Here is a 16,001-nt window from a genome sequence, read left to right as displayed (position 1 = left end):
AGCGCCACAGCGCCCGCCCCGCGCGCGTCACCCCGCGACACCGCGCGCCGCTCTGACGTCACCAGGGCGGTGGGAGGGGGCTGTGACGTAATGCCCCAGTCCTCCCGGTACTGAGGGGATCCGTCCGCGGTACTGCCAGTAATGGCGACCCCTGACGTGATTCCCCATCCCCGTTCTCCCAGTACTGAGAATCCTTGAGGGTTTCTCCCTCCCCCCCACAGTCTTCTCACAGTAACAAGAGCACTTCAGGAGATTTCCCCCCGTTCAAGTTCTCCTAGTAACAGGGATCCCTGAGGAGATCCCCCTGTTAGTGAAGATCTGTGAAGTAATTGCCCCCTCTTAGTAATGGGGGTGTTTGTGGGATTGCCCCCTCCCAGTTCTCCCATTAACAGAGGCCTTGAGGGGCTTCCCCCCTACCCAGTCCTCTCAGTATTGGGGGGTGATTCCCTCCAGTACTGAGGGTCTGTGAGGTAACTGTAACCTTGAGGGGATCCCCACACACAGCAGTACTGAGGGTCCCTGAGGTGAAGGGCACCCCGGTCATCCTGACTTACTAAAGAAATATGTGTATTGATCTGGTATCGATACCCAACTGTGATGGATAAAAACTCTCTAACAGTTTAAAAGTTAGAAAGCGTGCGGGACAGCTCCCTAATACACGCTGCGAAATTCACAGGTAATTTCAAAGCCTTTTATTTACAAAAGTGTTGAATACCCAAAATACAAATGCATATTCATACCCCTTCCTCACTGTGACGAATGTCACTTCCCATTCGTCTCTTCGTATGCTAATTGGCAAAAAGGCTATTAAGCATGCATACTTTGTTTCCTAAAATGAGTCGGGGGTCTGTTCTGTGAAGGGGTCACCAGAAATGAAGAAGTAAGATGAGTCTTCCTTGTCCTGACCTTTCTACCTTTTCAATGCATTCGTGATAAATGAATCCTTGGTAAAACTTATAGTTTCCTGTGTTCAATGGGTTCTTCAAGCACGAAATCTGCAGCTACCTTATGTCCTATTTACAACATTTTGGGTTTTGTTACAACACAGCTACACCAACATAAAGCTGACAAGTAATGAGTTATTAAATCCGGGATAGTTTATCTAAGATCCGTCTTCTGTTAACTGTGAACTAAGCCTACCTATCTACTTCAGCTAATTCAGCAACTTGTTATCTAAACTTTCCTAAAAATCCTTAATTCTTCAAAATTAATGTCTCACTCCCAGTCACAAAGGCCTTTTAGGATGCTGCCTCCTGAGTGCTCGCAGTAACGAAGGCCTCTGAGGAAGTGGGCCCTCAGTTCTCCAAGGAACATGGATCTCTGAAGGAATTGCCCCCAAGTCCTCCCTGTAACGAGAGCCCCTGAGGTAACTGTGCCCCTCTTTGCCCTCCAGCCCTGCCAGCAATGAGGGGCTCTGAGATAACTGCCCTTCCCAGTCATCCCCATAAGGAGGGCTCTGGGGGGATTCCACCCATCCTCTCAGCAGGGAGGGTCACTGAGGCAATTGGTGCCCCAGGAAAAAGGGTTTGGGGGTGATTGCAGGCTCCCCCAGTGCTTCCAGTAAGGAGGAACTCTGAGATAATCACCCTGACTGACACATCTCCCAGCTCGAAACAATGGAACTTTTAAATAATAATTTTAGTTAACAGTTTTATTTGATTTTAAATTAATTGCTTTAATTAATCATAACGTATATATACATAAATATTAAGTAAGGTGTTATTTTTAAATTACTCTTTGCCAGCATTTAGCAAAGTTGCCATGAGCCACTTCCATAGGAACACAGATTGGGGAAAGTACTGAAAATGAATTTTTGATAAACTAAGTCTGAAATGCTTCAATGAACAAAGCCTGGGAGAGAAGTACATATTGGTGAGGTTGGATGTCTGGAATGTTGAATTTCGGATCCACAAGGACATTTTGCAGAAACCTGAAGATAAAGAAGAGGTGAACAAAGATTCCATCTATGTGTTGAAAGTTCCTACTTTGGAAAAATACTAAAAAGACTAAAAAGATGGACTAATTAACATAAGAAGTGAGAAATCAGTAACCAGTAGAGGATAGAATAGTACTAAATGAAAGAGATTTATAAGAGAATCATGGAATTTAGAACAAATGAACTTATTTTTGGTGGGGTTTTGTTGTTGTTGTTCATTTTGGTTTGGGGTTTTTTGATTTTTTTTGCTAAAAATGTGTAAGCAGGTGAAAAAGTTTTCTATTTCTGTCTGTGTGGAGACACACCCTGGCCAAGGATAAAGTAATGCCACTTACACTAAAAAGACAGTGTTGGAGGGATTTGTCCTGATGATTTCAGAGGATTTGGAACACTCCCAGGAGACACCCACTGAACAGTGCCCAAGCACAGCCCACTCTATGGCCTCCCAGTGCCACCCACACCTCTGTGGTGGGAGCAGTGATGGGTGGCCACCAGCTGTAAAACTGTATTTGCTATTTTTTAGGGCTGAAATGCGTGCTTGGAGTTTGCTGAAGGAGTGGTGCCATCCTATGGGGGAGGAATTGTTTCCAGGGGATCTGCAAAGGGAAATCGTGACTGGCAGCCCAGGGTCTGAGGGTGATTTCAGGGCCTGTGTCCCCCTGAGGGCTTGTGCCCTGCACTCATGGGGATTTGGGCACTGCCAGGAGCTGGCTGGGAGTCATGCCCAGTCCTGGGGTAAACTGGGCAGGCTGGTGGAATCCTGTTCCTCTCCTATGGGGTTTACACAGTGACCAAAGGGCCCAGCCCTGCCCCATTCTCCCTGGATGGCTCTACACACTCCAGACTGCTGCACTCCCACTTGCGCCCCTTTCCTACAAAACTTCAGGAGAGGATTGGAACGACACTGAGATGTTTTCACACCTGTGGTGTCAGCTCTTGGGCCTCCCCAGAGCAGGATAAAGCATGGAATGTGAACAAATCCAAGAAACCCACATTCCTTCTGCTTCCCAGGCATGGCCAGGAGCTGGGATGTCCATAACCTCCCTGCCTGACCCAATTTCTCTCAGCATTTCTTAAATACACAAAGAGCATTTTATCAGCAAAGAACACATTTGATTGAGAAAATTTCTGATAATCCCAGGCAGGAAAGGCCATTCCTTGACAGAACGATATTTCTAATCCATCTGTTCCTAAGGCAATGGATAAGAATTAATGTGGATAGCAGTCAATAAACCAGCTCCTGATGGTGCTGGCTACACCCACCTCTTTACTTGACAATGTTTTCCTTGGATTATCCTATTCACCATTGTTATTTGAGAACTGTATCACAATATTATTTTTTTAAAAGTGAAGATTGTCTTGGCTTAGAAAACTCTGGCATGTGGAAAACAGATGAAATGTTCTTGGGATTGAAGGCAGTTGTTCCCGAGTCTGGCTGGCAGGTGGATCCAGCACACTCCCTCCTCCTGTGGGTTGGTGGCATTTATGTGAGACCTCCCCAGGGTCCTCCAGCAAAAATCCTGAGGATGAGCTCGATGTCCTTCCTGGAAAGAGGAAGGTGCTGCTCTGTGTTGATGCTACTGATGCCAGTTGTTCCCAGTGGGGTCACAGAAAGGAGCTCCTCATTGGTGGGCTGGGTGAGGACTGCTGAGGGATCCCAAAGGCTGTGCCAGGGGCTGTGCTTCCAAGGCCCCCAAATTAATTGTTAAGGATGCCCCTGTGCAGGGCAGAATGATGGAGCAGGTTGGGCTTTTGGCCACTCCCACTGACATTCACGGGTGCCCTGTATCCCAAATTGCATTTATGATGCCGAAGACTATCCTTGAGGGGATCCCGTGGTGATACATCTCATTCCCCCCTGGGCTCAGGACTGAGCCTTGCAGGTTGAGGAGGGGGCTGTGGCAGAGTCTGGAGGTCACTGCCTGGCCCCATTGCTGCTCCCCACATGGTGGGGGGGAAGGGGCACCCAGGGCTTGGGACATCCCACAGCCCAGGTCTGCTTCTGCCTCCCTCCCTCCGGGGCTGGACAAGACCCCTGGGGAGTCCTGCCCCTATGGGGTCTTTTAAACTCCGAAGAGATTCCTGCCCCCAGGAGAGTTCTCTGCCCATTCCAGGGGGATTCCTGTACCTCCCCCAGGGAGGAACCTTCCGCACAAGAGAGTTTCCTGCTCCCACAGGGGCATTTCTGCCCTACCTCAGAGTTTTCTGGCCTCCCGGGGGGATTCCTGCCCCCCAAGGAGGTTTCTACCCTCAAGGAGAGTTCCCCTGGGGGGATTCCTGTCACTCCTGAAAGTCTTTTAACGCCCAGATGGGGGGGGTTCCTCCCTTTTCCAGGGGGATCCTGCCGCCGGGGAGGTTCCTGCCCCGAGAGGACCCCCGACCCCCCGACCCCCCCCAAGCCCTGCGGCTGGGCCGGCGGGGGCGTGTCCGGGAACGTGTCCAGGCGGGGACGGTGACGCAGTGGGCGGGGCAGGGCGGGGCGGCAGCGGCGGCAGCGGCGGCTTCCAGCGACTTCGGCGGGCGGTGAGTGCGGGCGGGGCCGCGCTGCCCACGGGGGATGCTCAGCCCCGTGCGGGGCCGCCCGGGAGGAGCTCTGCCCCCGTGACCTCTGTGGGGCTGCCTGGGGGGTGCTCATCCCCCGCGATGGGGCCGGACTCGGAGGCTCTACCCTGAGCCTATTGCCTTCCCCGGGGATGCTCTGCTGCCCCCCGCCGTGGGGATGCTCAGCACCCTCCCGGTGGGGCTGGACTCGGGGGGTTCTGCCCTTTTTGCCTACCCCCGGGGATGCTCTGCTCTTCTCCCCCTCCCTCCCCGCCCGCCCCGGGGATGCTCCCCATTGTCCCCCGGGCGGGGCCGCAGTGGGGATGCTCAGCCCTGCCATGCCCCTGGCGATGCTCTGCCCCCCCGGGAAGGGGCTGACTCGCTCCGTGGGGATTTCATCTCCCACCCCATTACCCCTTGGAGGAGGTGTCTGGGTCAGGGTGTGCTGATCTCCCGCATTTCCCTTGGGTTGAGTCTGAGCTGGGGGTGTCATTCTCACCCCGAGCTGGGTTGGAGGGGTTCTTGCTGTGCCCCGGCTTTACTCGCAGATCGAGCATTTGAGCCGGGGTTGCTCCCCTCAGTGCACTGGCTCCGGCCCGGGGGCAGAGCCGGGGAGATGTGCTGCCCCATCCCCACTGGGTGTGCAGGCAGGGGGGTGAAGGGGTGGGCACATCCCCTGAGGCCGCATGGTATGAGGGGCAGGGAGGGGGCAGTGATTCCTTAATCCAGGAACGGGGAGAGGGGGCCTTGATTTTCAGCTGCTCTCTGACCCTGGCAGCTCCCCATATGCTCCCAAGCCATCCCTTTGCATCCCCTTCCCCAGCTTCTACCTTACACTGAGAGGAGGGCAGAAATGCTGGTGATCCTGGTCCTACCATGGCCTTCTCCTGCTCCTCTGATTTCCTAGCGCTGTCTCCTCCTGCCTTCCTCAGTGCTGCCTCCAGCCCTGGAACATCCACCCAGTGCCGAGCTCTGTGGCAGCCCCACTGCATCTGCCTGCCTCCAAACTCTGGGCTGGACTGGCTTGTGGGTATGCTGCCACACAGATGCTCCAGGAGCTCAGCACCAGGTAAATGCCTGCCAAGCTAGGCCAGCTCGAAACTGGGAAGATGCTCACGGACCTGGTTGAGCCTGAACATTGGCCCATGTGCTCAGGGCCAGACCAGGAGAGCATCCGGCCAGCCTGGCTAGCTCCAGCTGTGCCCACACTGGTTCCCAGCCTGTGTTAGCTGGTGTCATCACGGCTGCAGCAAGCTGCCTCCAGACAGCACCATTTGCTTCTGAATAACCAGCCTTGAAGAGCTTGTTTATCCTCTAAATTGCATCATTAGAGCAGCAATTGGCTTAGGGAGCTGGGTTTTGTTAAAGCTGTGCAAACCCTTCCGGGGAGGCCCTAGTTTTGGCCAAGTCAGGGTTGGCAAAAATGTTCATTTTAGCTCGTTTGCCACCATCTGCTGGATGCTGGAAGAGAGGCTTTCCTGGTGGGTTTGATACCACCAAGCCACTGTGTGAGCAGGAGCTAGTCCAGTGGCAAACATGAGCTAAGAGTGACACCTGGATGAATGTGCCTTTGTGGTTTGGAGTTTCTTGGTTGTGGTGCTGCCCATGCAGCAGGAGATGGAAATTTGGTGTCTTTGTGTCTCTGATGGTCTGAGAGTCTCAGGTACCTGTGCTCTTGGGGACATCACAGTGTGCTGCTCCCTGTGTGTGCTGGTTGGGGAGGAGGACTGTTCTCTAGGGACTTCTTGGAGATTTGTCAGGGAGCCATCAGCACAGGTCCCTGCTGCCATCTCCTTGGCACCCTGTGGTGCTCAGGTGCACAGGTGTCTTCCCAGCTTCAGTGCTTGCTCCTCCTGCAGCTCTTTCCCAGGAGTCAGACCAGAAGCTGTCTGGGACCCGTGTCACCACCAGGAGGGTGGGTGTGCCTCTGAACTGGCAGGTTCCTGAGACACCAGTGGTGGGACTGATGGACAGATTTGGCTTTCTGGAATGGCCAGCTCAGCCGTGGCTTGGCAGATGTGGGATTAAACATCTCATCCCTATGCAGCTTTGTGTCTACACGGTGAGCGGGTCTTGGTGGCTTGGTCCAGCTGTGCTTGGCAGCAGCTCCAGTGCAGATGCAGAGGGACTAGATGTGCTGGAGATTTGGGTTCCTGTCTGTATCAGAAAACACCAAGAATAAAACCCCTGGCTGAAACCCTTCTCATCTGCCTCTTTGGAGGGACCTTTTTGCATCTCTTTCTTGTCCTTTGGGGCAGCTCCCACTGGGGGCTGGGAATGAGGACAGGGATGAGGAGGAGGCTGAGTGGGTGTGAGTTGGTGAGTCCTGCTGTGCTGGGTAAGGATGTGGAGGTCGTGAGCCAGTGCTGGGAAAGAGCTTGACACTGCTGGAGCTGGAAGTTCATACTGGAGCTGGGAGAGGCATTCTTGGAGCCTCAGAGGGAGCTGAACTCAAATTGGGGCCCAGCTGGGAATAACCTCTGGAGGGCTGCACTCTGTGCACATGGAGAGATGTTGACATGAGTGTCTATCCTCTGCTTGGGGAGTGTCATTTCAGGGTGTCCAGCAAAGCAGAAAGATACTATATTCTTTATCTAACCTTGAAACCTTAATTCACAATTCATTTCCTCCTTAAGGATGCTTTGGTGAGCCAGAGGTTTCCCAGATAGCTCTCAAAACTGAGCTGTGAGGTCTCTGAATATATTAACTGGAGGAGAAGGCCATTGGATCCATTGCCCAGCTTCCTTCCCAGAGAGGTGTGAATGACAGTGCCCTCCTTAGGGGTGATTTTTGGGATGTACCAAGCACCAGGTGTGGGTGACAGACCTGACCTAGGCTGAGGGCTCTGCTGTGGGCCCTGCAGGTGGGTCCAAGCCTTGGCCAGGCTCCTGGAGGATGTGGTTGGGGGTTTTCAGTGCTTAAAGGCCTTCTCTTTGAGCAGACGAAAGGCTTGGAGGTGGGTGCTCGTGTGGGTGTGCTCACATGGGCTGGCATTTGGGAGAGAGGAAGGAAAATATCACATGGAACAACTGCAGAGTTGGGGGACAGGTCTGTGCTTGGGCCCATCTGGAGCAGAAGTTGTGGAAAATGATTCAAGGCTCTTTGCTAAAAAAAGTTGTGCTGGTATACTTGGATTTTATTTTTGTTTGTTGTGTGGTCAAGCAGGTTGAAACCCTTGTGGGGACAGGGTAAAAGTCTTGAGTTCATTTGTAGGGTGAGGATATCCTGAGGAATCAGGCTGAGGAAGCTGGGGCAGTTCAGCCTGGAGAAGAGGTTGTGTGGAGACCCCACAGCCCCTCCCAGCCTGTGTAGGAGGCTACAAGGAAGCTGGAGAGGGACTCTGCATAAAGAAATTGAGTGACAGGACAAGAGGGTTCACGCTAAAGGGAAGAGATTTCGTTATTGGGAAGAAATTCCTTCCTGTGAGGGTGGTGAGGCCCTGGGAGAGGTTCCCCAGAGAAGCTGTGGCTGCCCCTGAATCACTGGAAGTGTCCATGGCCAGGGTGGACAGGGCTTGGAGCAACCTGGGATTAGTAGGAGCTGTCCCTGCCTGTGGCATGGGGTTGGAATGAGCTGAGCATTATGGTCCCTTCCAGGCCAAGCCATGCTGTGGTTTTATGAATGAAGTGGCTGCTCATGTCTCTCATATTTTTGTGCAAAACTGTGCCTTGAGCAGCCTTGCTGCCTCTCAGCCATGGACAGCACTGGCAGGGCAGTGATTCCCATCCCTCAGGAGCATCTGGGAGCTGGGTGTCAAACCTTCTCCAAAAGCCACTGGCCAGGAGGGGACTGGCCCTGTGTCCTCCACGTTGCCCTTCCATAGCTGAATCTTCACCCTGATGTTTTAAGCAGCTTGTGGGTCACCGTCTCCAGCTCTGTAATCCTGCAGGACTGACAAGGCTGGAATTTATCTGAAATGCAGATTTTTTTTTCTTTCTTTCTTTTTTTTTTTTTTTTCCTGCTCCTGGTTTTCAGTTCCTGCCACGCTTCTCTTAGCAAGCGCGAGGAGGTGCCGGCTGAGTGGCTGCCTTTAATTGCATCCAAAAAATTAAAAAAAAAAAAAAAAAAAAAGAAATAAGAAAACAAGCAGCAGATGAGAGCTCGTTTCCCCACCCTCCTGTTCGTGTCGAGCGGTTTCCAGGAGAGGGCAGTTCCCGGGGATTTTTGCTGCGGGGTGCCTTTCCCTGCCGGTGCTCCCGGAGCAGAGCCGTGCCGGGGAAGGCGGCGGCCCGGGCGCGGCTCCTCCGTGCGGAGGCGAGGCGCTGTCAGCGTGGCCGAGTGCTGCAAAGAGCGGGCGCGGAGCACGCGGGGCGTGCGGCAGGGAGGGAAGGAGGGAGGCTCTTCCTGACTGGATTCCACATCCTCGCCTTCCAGAGAGGGCAGCATCCCTCGCCAGGGCAGGATGACACGGCGGGGAACGGGGCCCCTCCCGGAATTGCTGCCCATGGGCCGCGTGCGTGCATTTGAGCTTCTCATTTCCATCCTTTCCTGGTGGAAATTCCCGGTGGAATTTTCTCTGCAATTCCAGGTTCCCCCGTGGCCGCATCGTGATGTGATGTGCTCGGACATGGCAAACGCTCAGCGGCCGTGGGGTGCCTGGGGCGTCCATAGCACAGAGGAAGGAGCTGTGTTGAACATGGGATGGCTGGAGCCTGGAAGAAGGGGATGTCTGGCCCAACTCCTACCTTTTCAGAGTCTTATGAGTGCAAAGCATCCTCACATGGATTTTCTCCTGCCAAAGCCTGGCCTTTCTGGTTCCAGAATTGGGAAGGTGTTTATAGCCTTGCTGTAGCATTAACACAGGCGTCACAAACCTGATCCCAGGCTCTTGATCACGAGTTAAATATGCTTGGTGGTAGTGCCTAGAACTGCTCCCCATGCAGACATTCCCAGTGTCAGGGCTGCAGGCACAGCGGGGAGAGATGGGCTTGTACAAAATCCATAATCCACTTAATTTGCCCTGTACTTCAGTGTCTGGCAGCTGTAGCTAAGTAGCTCTGGGCTTCTTTCAGGCATCTCCCCCAAACTGTTTTTCAGGAAGGAGTCACAAAATGTCCAGAAGTTATTTTTGTGTGCGGCTGATTTATCCACACGCTGATCATCCAGGAGAGGAGTTATTCTGGTCCCACACTGCCCCACATAACACCAAGTGCCGTGTGCGGGTGTGGTTTCCCTGGGAGACATTGGGGGATGATGCTCCTGTTTGCGGATGGAGCTCTCAGGAACCACTTTGGAGGCTCTGTGTCCTGTGAGCCCACTCGGGTTCCTCAGATGTCTAGGGGACACAGACTCTGTGCCCTCTCGTCCTCTGTCCTTGTGAACAGACCTGAGTCCTGTGTCCTGGGGCGGTGGAAGGCTCTGTGCCCTTCCAAGGAGTACCCAGCTTAGCTGGGGTCTCCCTGGGTGACACTTGGATTTGGGGGGTGCAGGGAGCTGTTTCAGGGCTCTTTTTGGGCGTGGCGTAATTTCAAGGCTCAGGAAGGGCTGCAGTGTCTGGGACAGTTTCTCTGCAGGTTGTAGTGGCGCTGGTGCTGCTGGGTTTTTCCTTCCTGTGTTTGCTTTCCCTGGCATGCTGTGAAGCTGAGCTCCTGCTCTTGGGAAGGGGTGGTGGGAGTGAAGTGTGAGGGTGGCACTGTCAAAGCCTACTTTTCTCCTGTATCCACAGAAGGGAATGTTTCCCTGGGGCATTGTGGTGTGGCCACAGCTGGCCATGGATTGGGATCTGCCAGGCTGGGAATCACTGGCATATAGTGCTTCTGGAGCCTTTGCCACCCCAGCGTGCCGGTGACATGTCTCCCACCCAGCTGAGGATGGAATTACTGTTGGCTGTGTCCCTGTGCAGAGATGCTGGCAGCAGCAGAGATCCCATCCCTCCAGGTTGCTGTAGAACTGGAGCATCAATGGAGGCAGTGTCCAGCTTGGATGCGCTGCTGGATGGGCAAAGGGAACGTGATCCCGACATCTTCTGCACCCAGGGCTGTATCTGCCAGCAATTTGGGCTAAAGCAGGCTGGGGAAGCTTGAGGAGTCCCTGTGGGGGTAGAGGAGCAGCAAACGGAAGCAGCCTCTGAAGGATCCATGGCAGTGTCGACCAACCCAAATTTTCAAGGTCTGCTGTTTGGGAAACCTGGCTGTGCTAGAGAGGGGGTGGGTGGAAGTTCTGGAGATTCCCATATGCCTGTGGAGAGCTGCTGTCCATGTTCCTCCCCAGCATCACGGCACCTGAAAGCAGGTGTGCCTTTTACTGGACATGGGATGGAGTCTCGAGTCACTGCCACATCCTTTGGAGAGCCTCCTCCCAGAACCCTTCCGAAGGCTTGGGCTCTTCATGCACCATGTGCTCAATAACATGGCTTTACTCATTTTAACCTATCAGGGGGTTTAATTAGAGCCCGCAAGTTCATCTCTCCTGACCTGAGCTGTCTTTCCCTTGATCCCAGATCCAGACAGGGTTTGCTTCTGTTACCTGTATTACATCCAGATGTGCCACCCAGAGAGCAGCCTTTGTTTGATGGAGAGAGAATCTTCTTCCCAGCATCAAAACCTGGATGATAATCACTCGATTACAACCAACACTTTGGGCTGCCATATTAAAAAAGGAGCATTTGTCCCTGCTTTTGATCATCTGCTTCTAGTTAGTTTAGTTAGCAGACTTTCACAGTGGCCATTTTTGGAGTTGGCAGCCAGATCATCCCTGTAAGCAGAAATGGCTTTTGTTACATGTGTCCTCCGTGTTTACACGTTTGTAGAGAAATTTTGTCTCCTAAACTGAGGCTGCCATGAGCCTCACACTGCTGATCATTGCCGGGCTCTCCAGGAGCGCCAGTGTTGCTTTCAAATCACACGTTGTCAATAAATCTCATGCTGAGTGCCCTGCAGCAAATGGCATCAGCCTGCACGGGGAGAGCTCTCCCACATGTCCTCCTGCTGCCTAAAAATACCAGCGCTTGAATTCTCCAAGGACTTGGCTACTGCACAGCCTTCATTCCTGCCTGAGATACTGCTCATGGCTTGTTGCAGGACATCTGCTGTGCTCCCAAGGCTCACGCTCTGCCCTCCAGGTCTGGCCCTTAGGTAATGCAGCAGCTGCATCCATTTGGGGGTAAATGAACATTTATTACCTTTACTCTCTGTGCTGTGAGGTGTGTTCATAATCAGGGGTGTGGGGTCCAGGGGGGAAATGATGGCACTTTCTCTGGTGGCCACTGAGGGCCCATCCCACTGAGGAAAGGATGAGTTTTGGGGACTTCATGTAGCATCAAGCAAAATACCCTCAAAACCCTCTGTTAACTCTTTGTGTGTGTTTTGGGTGTCTTTTCTGTCCTCTTTGTAAATACACAATTTACCTTTTCACATCTAACTTTCGAGAAACGGTGGCCGGCTGTTTTGTTTTGAGAGACAATCTCTGTTCAGTGCGTGAATGGAGAGGGCTTGCTGGTGTTTCCAGTACACACAGGGCACTGGGCAGACTGGTGTGCAGGCAGCAGGCTCTTCCCTCCAGCAGCTTTCAGCCTCCTGATCCTGCTGGCTTGTGGTAGAGCAAGGAGAGCTCATAATGTGAACTATTGAATGAAGCCAAGGGCTGAGGTGTACGTGCTGTGATCTTGGGAGGAAGTGACAAACTGGCTTTGTGGCACCAGCAGGGATTTGGGAGCAGAGCTGGATGCGATGGATGTGCAAATGAAAGTTCAGCACACATGGGAGGTGCTGAGCTGTAAAACAGGAGTGATGCTCTAAAGGGATTTGTTTCTTTAGGAGACCTTGGATTGAAGGTATTTGGATTTTCCCGTCTCCATCTCCATGTGAATGCCCTGTTTTCTGCTGGGAAGTTCATGAGGGGGCTGGAATGCAGCAGTGTCGGAGCAGGGACTCGAAGAACACGCTCCCAGGGCTGGCTGCTCCCTGGGAGCCCTGCACCCTGCTGCATTGTAGTCAGGCCATGGACACAAGCACTGATAGTTCCCTCAGTCTTGCAAAGAAAATAATGTTTATTTTCAAGGCTGGAGAGATAAGGAAACCAGTCATTAGCCCCACCAGCTGGCAAACACTGGCTGCTTGATTTCTTCCTTTCTCCACTGCAACTCGAAGGAAATCCAATCCCTGGAGATGCCAGAGAGGGGCTGTGACTGCCCTGGCCTGGGAACAAATGTAGTAACCCATCCAGGAGAGCCACCAGGGTCTGTCAGACCAAGTTGTGTCATGTCCTCCATCACTCAGTGCCTGGACCTTCTCCTTCCAAGGGCTCTTGACTCCTTGTGGGCTGCTGTGGGGTGCCTCAAATTGCCAAAACCCTGGTGTGGGGAAGGAAGCAGAAGGATCTTCCCATGCTGCTGCCTGCACCTGGAGCTTTCTCTCTTTTCTCTTATTGCAGGTGGAGAGTGCATACCAGGAGAGTGACATTGGTCAGCTCCTGTGTGGTCACTCGTGAGCTGGACATTTGTCTGAGTGTGCTCTCCCAAAAGGGTGAGAATTTGCAGGATTTATCCCCAAATCACAGAATCAAATCCCCAAACAGAATCATTAAGGCTGGAAAAGACTTCCAAGATCATCCAACTTTTGACTTAATACCACCATGGCCACTAAACCATGATCAGAAGCTGCTTGTGAGCACCCAGTTTAACCAGTCCCCAGGTCAGCTGGGACCTTCATGGTTTCCTTTTGCCCCCGTACATCCCCCTGGCATGAATTGAGGCTGATCACTCTGACACAGCTGCTGAGTGCACTCGGTGGTACCCAAAACTTCTGTAAATATGAGAGGACTTCCAGGCCCAGGACAGGTGCTGATGACACCAGTGACCAGAGCAGGCTGGCAGGGGAGAGCTGGTCCAGACTCGTGGTGGGAGGAGGATGCTGAAGGTGATGGCAGCCACTGGGATGGCTGTACTGCCTCTGTATTTTCCTCTGAAGGTGACAGTCTGGGTTTGGAGAAGTCCAACCTCTGTGCCGGCACAGCTCCCAAATCCCTGCTGCCCTCGACTTTACTCTGGCAGGAAATGTGGGAGATTTGACTCTCACTTCTTGCATCCCAAAAAGTGAATCTTGTCAGATTCGGAAGACTTTGTCCACACCGTGGGTGTGAATGTGGGGCAAAGCAAGGCTGGGCTGCGGGAGCCACGCCCGGGGTTCTGCCGGGGTGGGCAGGGTGGAGCCGTGTGTCCACAAGCGCAGCTCTTGGGAGGTGTTAGAGGGAGATGAGAGGAGGGTGCTACGGGGAATGCGAGCGACTCCTGCTGCAGAATTCCTGGCGCGGCAGCTGGGGCAATGCCGGGGGGATCAGCGGGATGGAGCAGGGACGGGCTCTGTGTCCTCTCCGGCCCGACCTCCCGGCGGGGATGGAGCTGCTGTGGCTGGGAGCGGGAGAGAGCGGTCCCGCAGTGCTGCGTGACAGTGACAGTGACAGTGACAGTGACAGCGACAGTGACAGTGCCCCGGCACTCCCCTCCCTCCCGGCTCAGCGGCGGATGGTCCCTAGGGTCTCACAGGGCTGGGTGTACCCCCCCTCCCCCGTGTGATGCCAGCTGCTTTTCCACTCGAGATTCTGGCGGCTGCATTCCCAGCCGTGCTGCTGGAGCTGCAGCTGCCCCGGGGAAGCAGTAGTGTCCCTGTCCTCGAGCGAGCACAGCGGGAGCAGCGCCTCTGGAAGGATGGTTCAAAATCTGGGGGGATTTAACTGTGCCTCTTTGGGACTCGTCGGGGATGGGGGATATCCTGGGGCTGCTGTCACCAGCAGTGGTGTCACCCTCCTGACAGGCACAGCCTCCCAAATTCCTCACAGGTCACCCCAGGCACAGCTCTCGAGGTCAGCCCACCCCTGTAGTCACCAGTGTGGCTTTCAGAGCCATTCTTGGGTGGTTGCTCCCTCACTTGTTCTCTGTCTGTTCAGCTTCCCCATCATATTCCTGTTCTCATCACTCATTATTTCTCTCCAGGTGAAGGCTTTTTAATAACAGCTGACATTTCAGCCATTTTTGTGTCATTTCCTTTCTTCTACTCCTTTTTTTTTCATCCTCTTCATAACTAGGAAGCCTTTCTTTGTCCTTGGCCAGAGGGGAGGTGTCTGTTATTGCCTCTGTTATCATATTCCAGGAGGTTTGATCAGGTTAGTGAAAATCCTTCTGTTTTTTTCGTGTGTCGCTTCCATGTCCGTCTTCTTTAGCCTGGTTTCTTAAGGAAATTAAACCAAAAGCTTTGTTGCATCGTGGCCTTTTCTCTCCCCCTGCTTACTCTCGGGTGTGTTGGTCTCTGATGGGGTGGAAAGCTTGCAATGCTCAAAGGTTTGTTTGTGATAGCTCTTGGAGAGGACAGAGCCAGGAGACACCCCGGAGGGACGAGAGGCACAGAGCCTGTGGTGCAGGGCTGAGACTCACTGCTCAGAGAATAGGGCTGTGAATCCCACCAGGAATATGAGGGACAGCAGGGCAGTATCCCCAGTCCATGAGCTGGGATAACAGGCTGCAGCACCAGGCTCTTTGTGCTGCTCAGCTGCTTTTCCTGAGCTCAGGAAGGGATGCAGAGGAGGATCCAGACTCACAAATGCAGGGTTAGCCTGGGATTCGGGAGGCCTGGGCTGTGTTTGCAGGTGCAGACTCACACGTGGCTGTCCTCGAGGGCTTTTCCTGCAGCAGCAGGAGCTGCAGCTGCTTTAAGCTGATCTCCTGGAGTGTAAACTGCAGTGACAGGGGAGCCAGAGGAGATTTTCTGCTCCTGCCCATGCTACAGCAGGGAGAGGCAACAGAGCTTTCCCAGTGGCTTTTGCAAAATCTGGTTTCTTTGGCAGTAATGTGGGGATTGTAGCTGTGCTGGTGCGGGCAATCTTGGGGGCCCTGGGAGAAGCACGATGTGGAGTCAGGAGCTCAAGTGTGTCAGTGGAAAAGGACCAAGGTGCTTCTTGGGGCATCCTTGAAGCTTGTTGCCCTTTTCAGCAAGGGACAGGGCACCTCTTGAGTGTGTCCCCTCCTGTCCCAGCCCAGCCTGGTGAAAGGGATTGCCCTTTCCAGCTCAGAATACTCTGTGAGTCTGTGCCAGGTTGGGGAGGAGAGTTTGCTGGGAATTTGTGTAGCCTGGAGATGCTCTGCCCACACCTCACAGTGAGGGAGCAATGTGTCTGCCTGGCAGTTCAGCTGGGGCCTTCTCTCCTGTGCAGGTGAGTTTGTGCTCCTTGGCACCAAATCTGCTGTAGAGCTGCACTCTGAAGGTTTCCCCCTTTCTTCACTTTGCATTTACCTCTGATATTTATTTTGGCAGCCTGTTCTGCTGATTTCTCTTCAACCAGTGTCCCTCAGGCCTGGGGCCTGGCTGAACCCCAGGCCCTTGCCCAGTCCCACTGCTGGAGGAGATTGGACTTGCCATTCCTACCTCCTGGCCCCTTTTCCCTGCCCCCTGCCTGACCCCACCTCACTTGTGGTCCCTCCCAAGTTGAGGAGCTTACCGGGTGACACCCAGCACAGGGTTACATGTAGTCTGGCAGTGGGTCCTCACCAGCTCCCCACAGGGTCCCTCCCGCTGGGGGATCCCCAAATTTTGTG

At 53.5% G+C, this 16,001-nt stretch overlaps 1 protein-coding gene across 10 annotated transcripts in view; it reads left to right on the top strand.

The window, feature by feature from the left end:
- The first annotated feature begins 4,409 nt into the window (after window positions 1–4,409).
- The window catches only part of PPFIA4 (PTPRF interacting protein alpha 4), a 61,331-nt gene continuing 49,739 nt past the window's right edge, over window positions 4,410–16,001 (top strand). For all 10 annotated transcript variants that reach the window (XM_058423455.1, XM_040085656.1, XM_040085655.1 and 7 more), the window contains exon 1: window positions 4,410–4,459. The gene's annotated coding sequence lies outside the window, so the exon portion shown is untranslated. The remainder of the gene's footprint in view (window positions 4,460–16,001) is intronic.

This window comes from Hirundo rustica, chromosome 24 (genome assembly GCF_015227805.2).
Source record: "Hirundo rustica isolate bHirRus1 chromosome 24, bHirRus1.pri.v3, whole genome shotgun sequence".
Taxonomy (NCBI): domain Eukaryota; kingdom Metazoa; phylum Chordata; class Aves; order Passeriformes; family Hirundinidae; genus Hirundo; species Hirundo rustica.
Note: the sequence above shows the minus strand (reverse complement) of the source record. Positions and strands in the feature narration are given on the sequence as shown.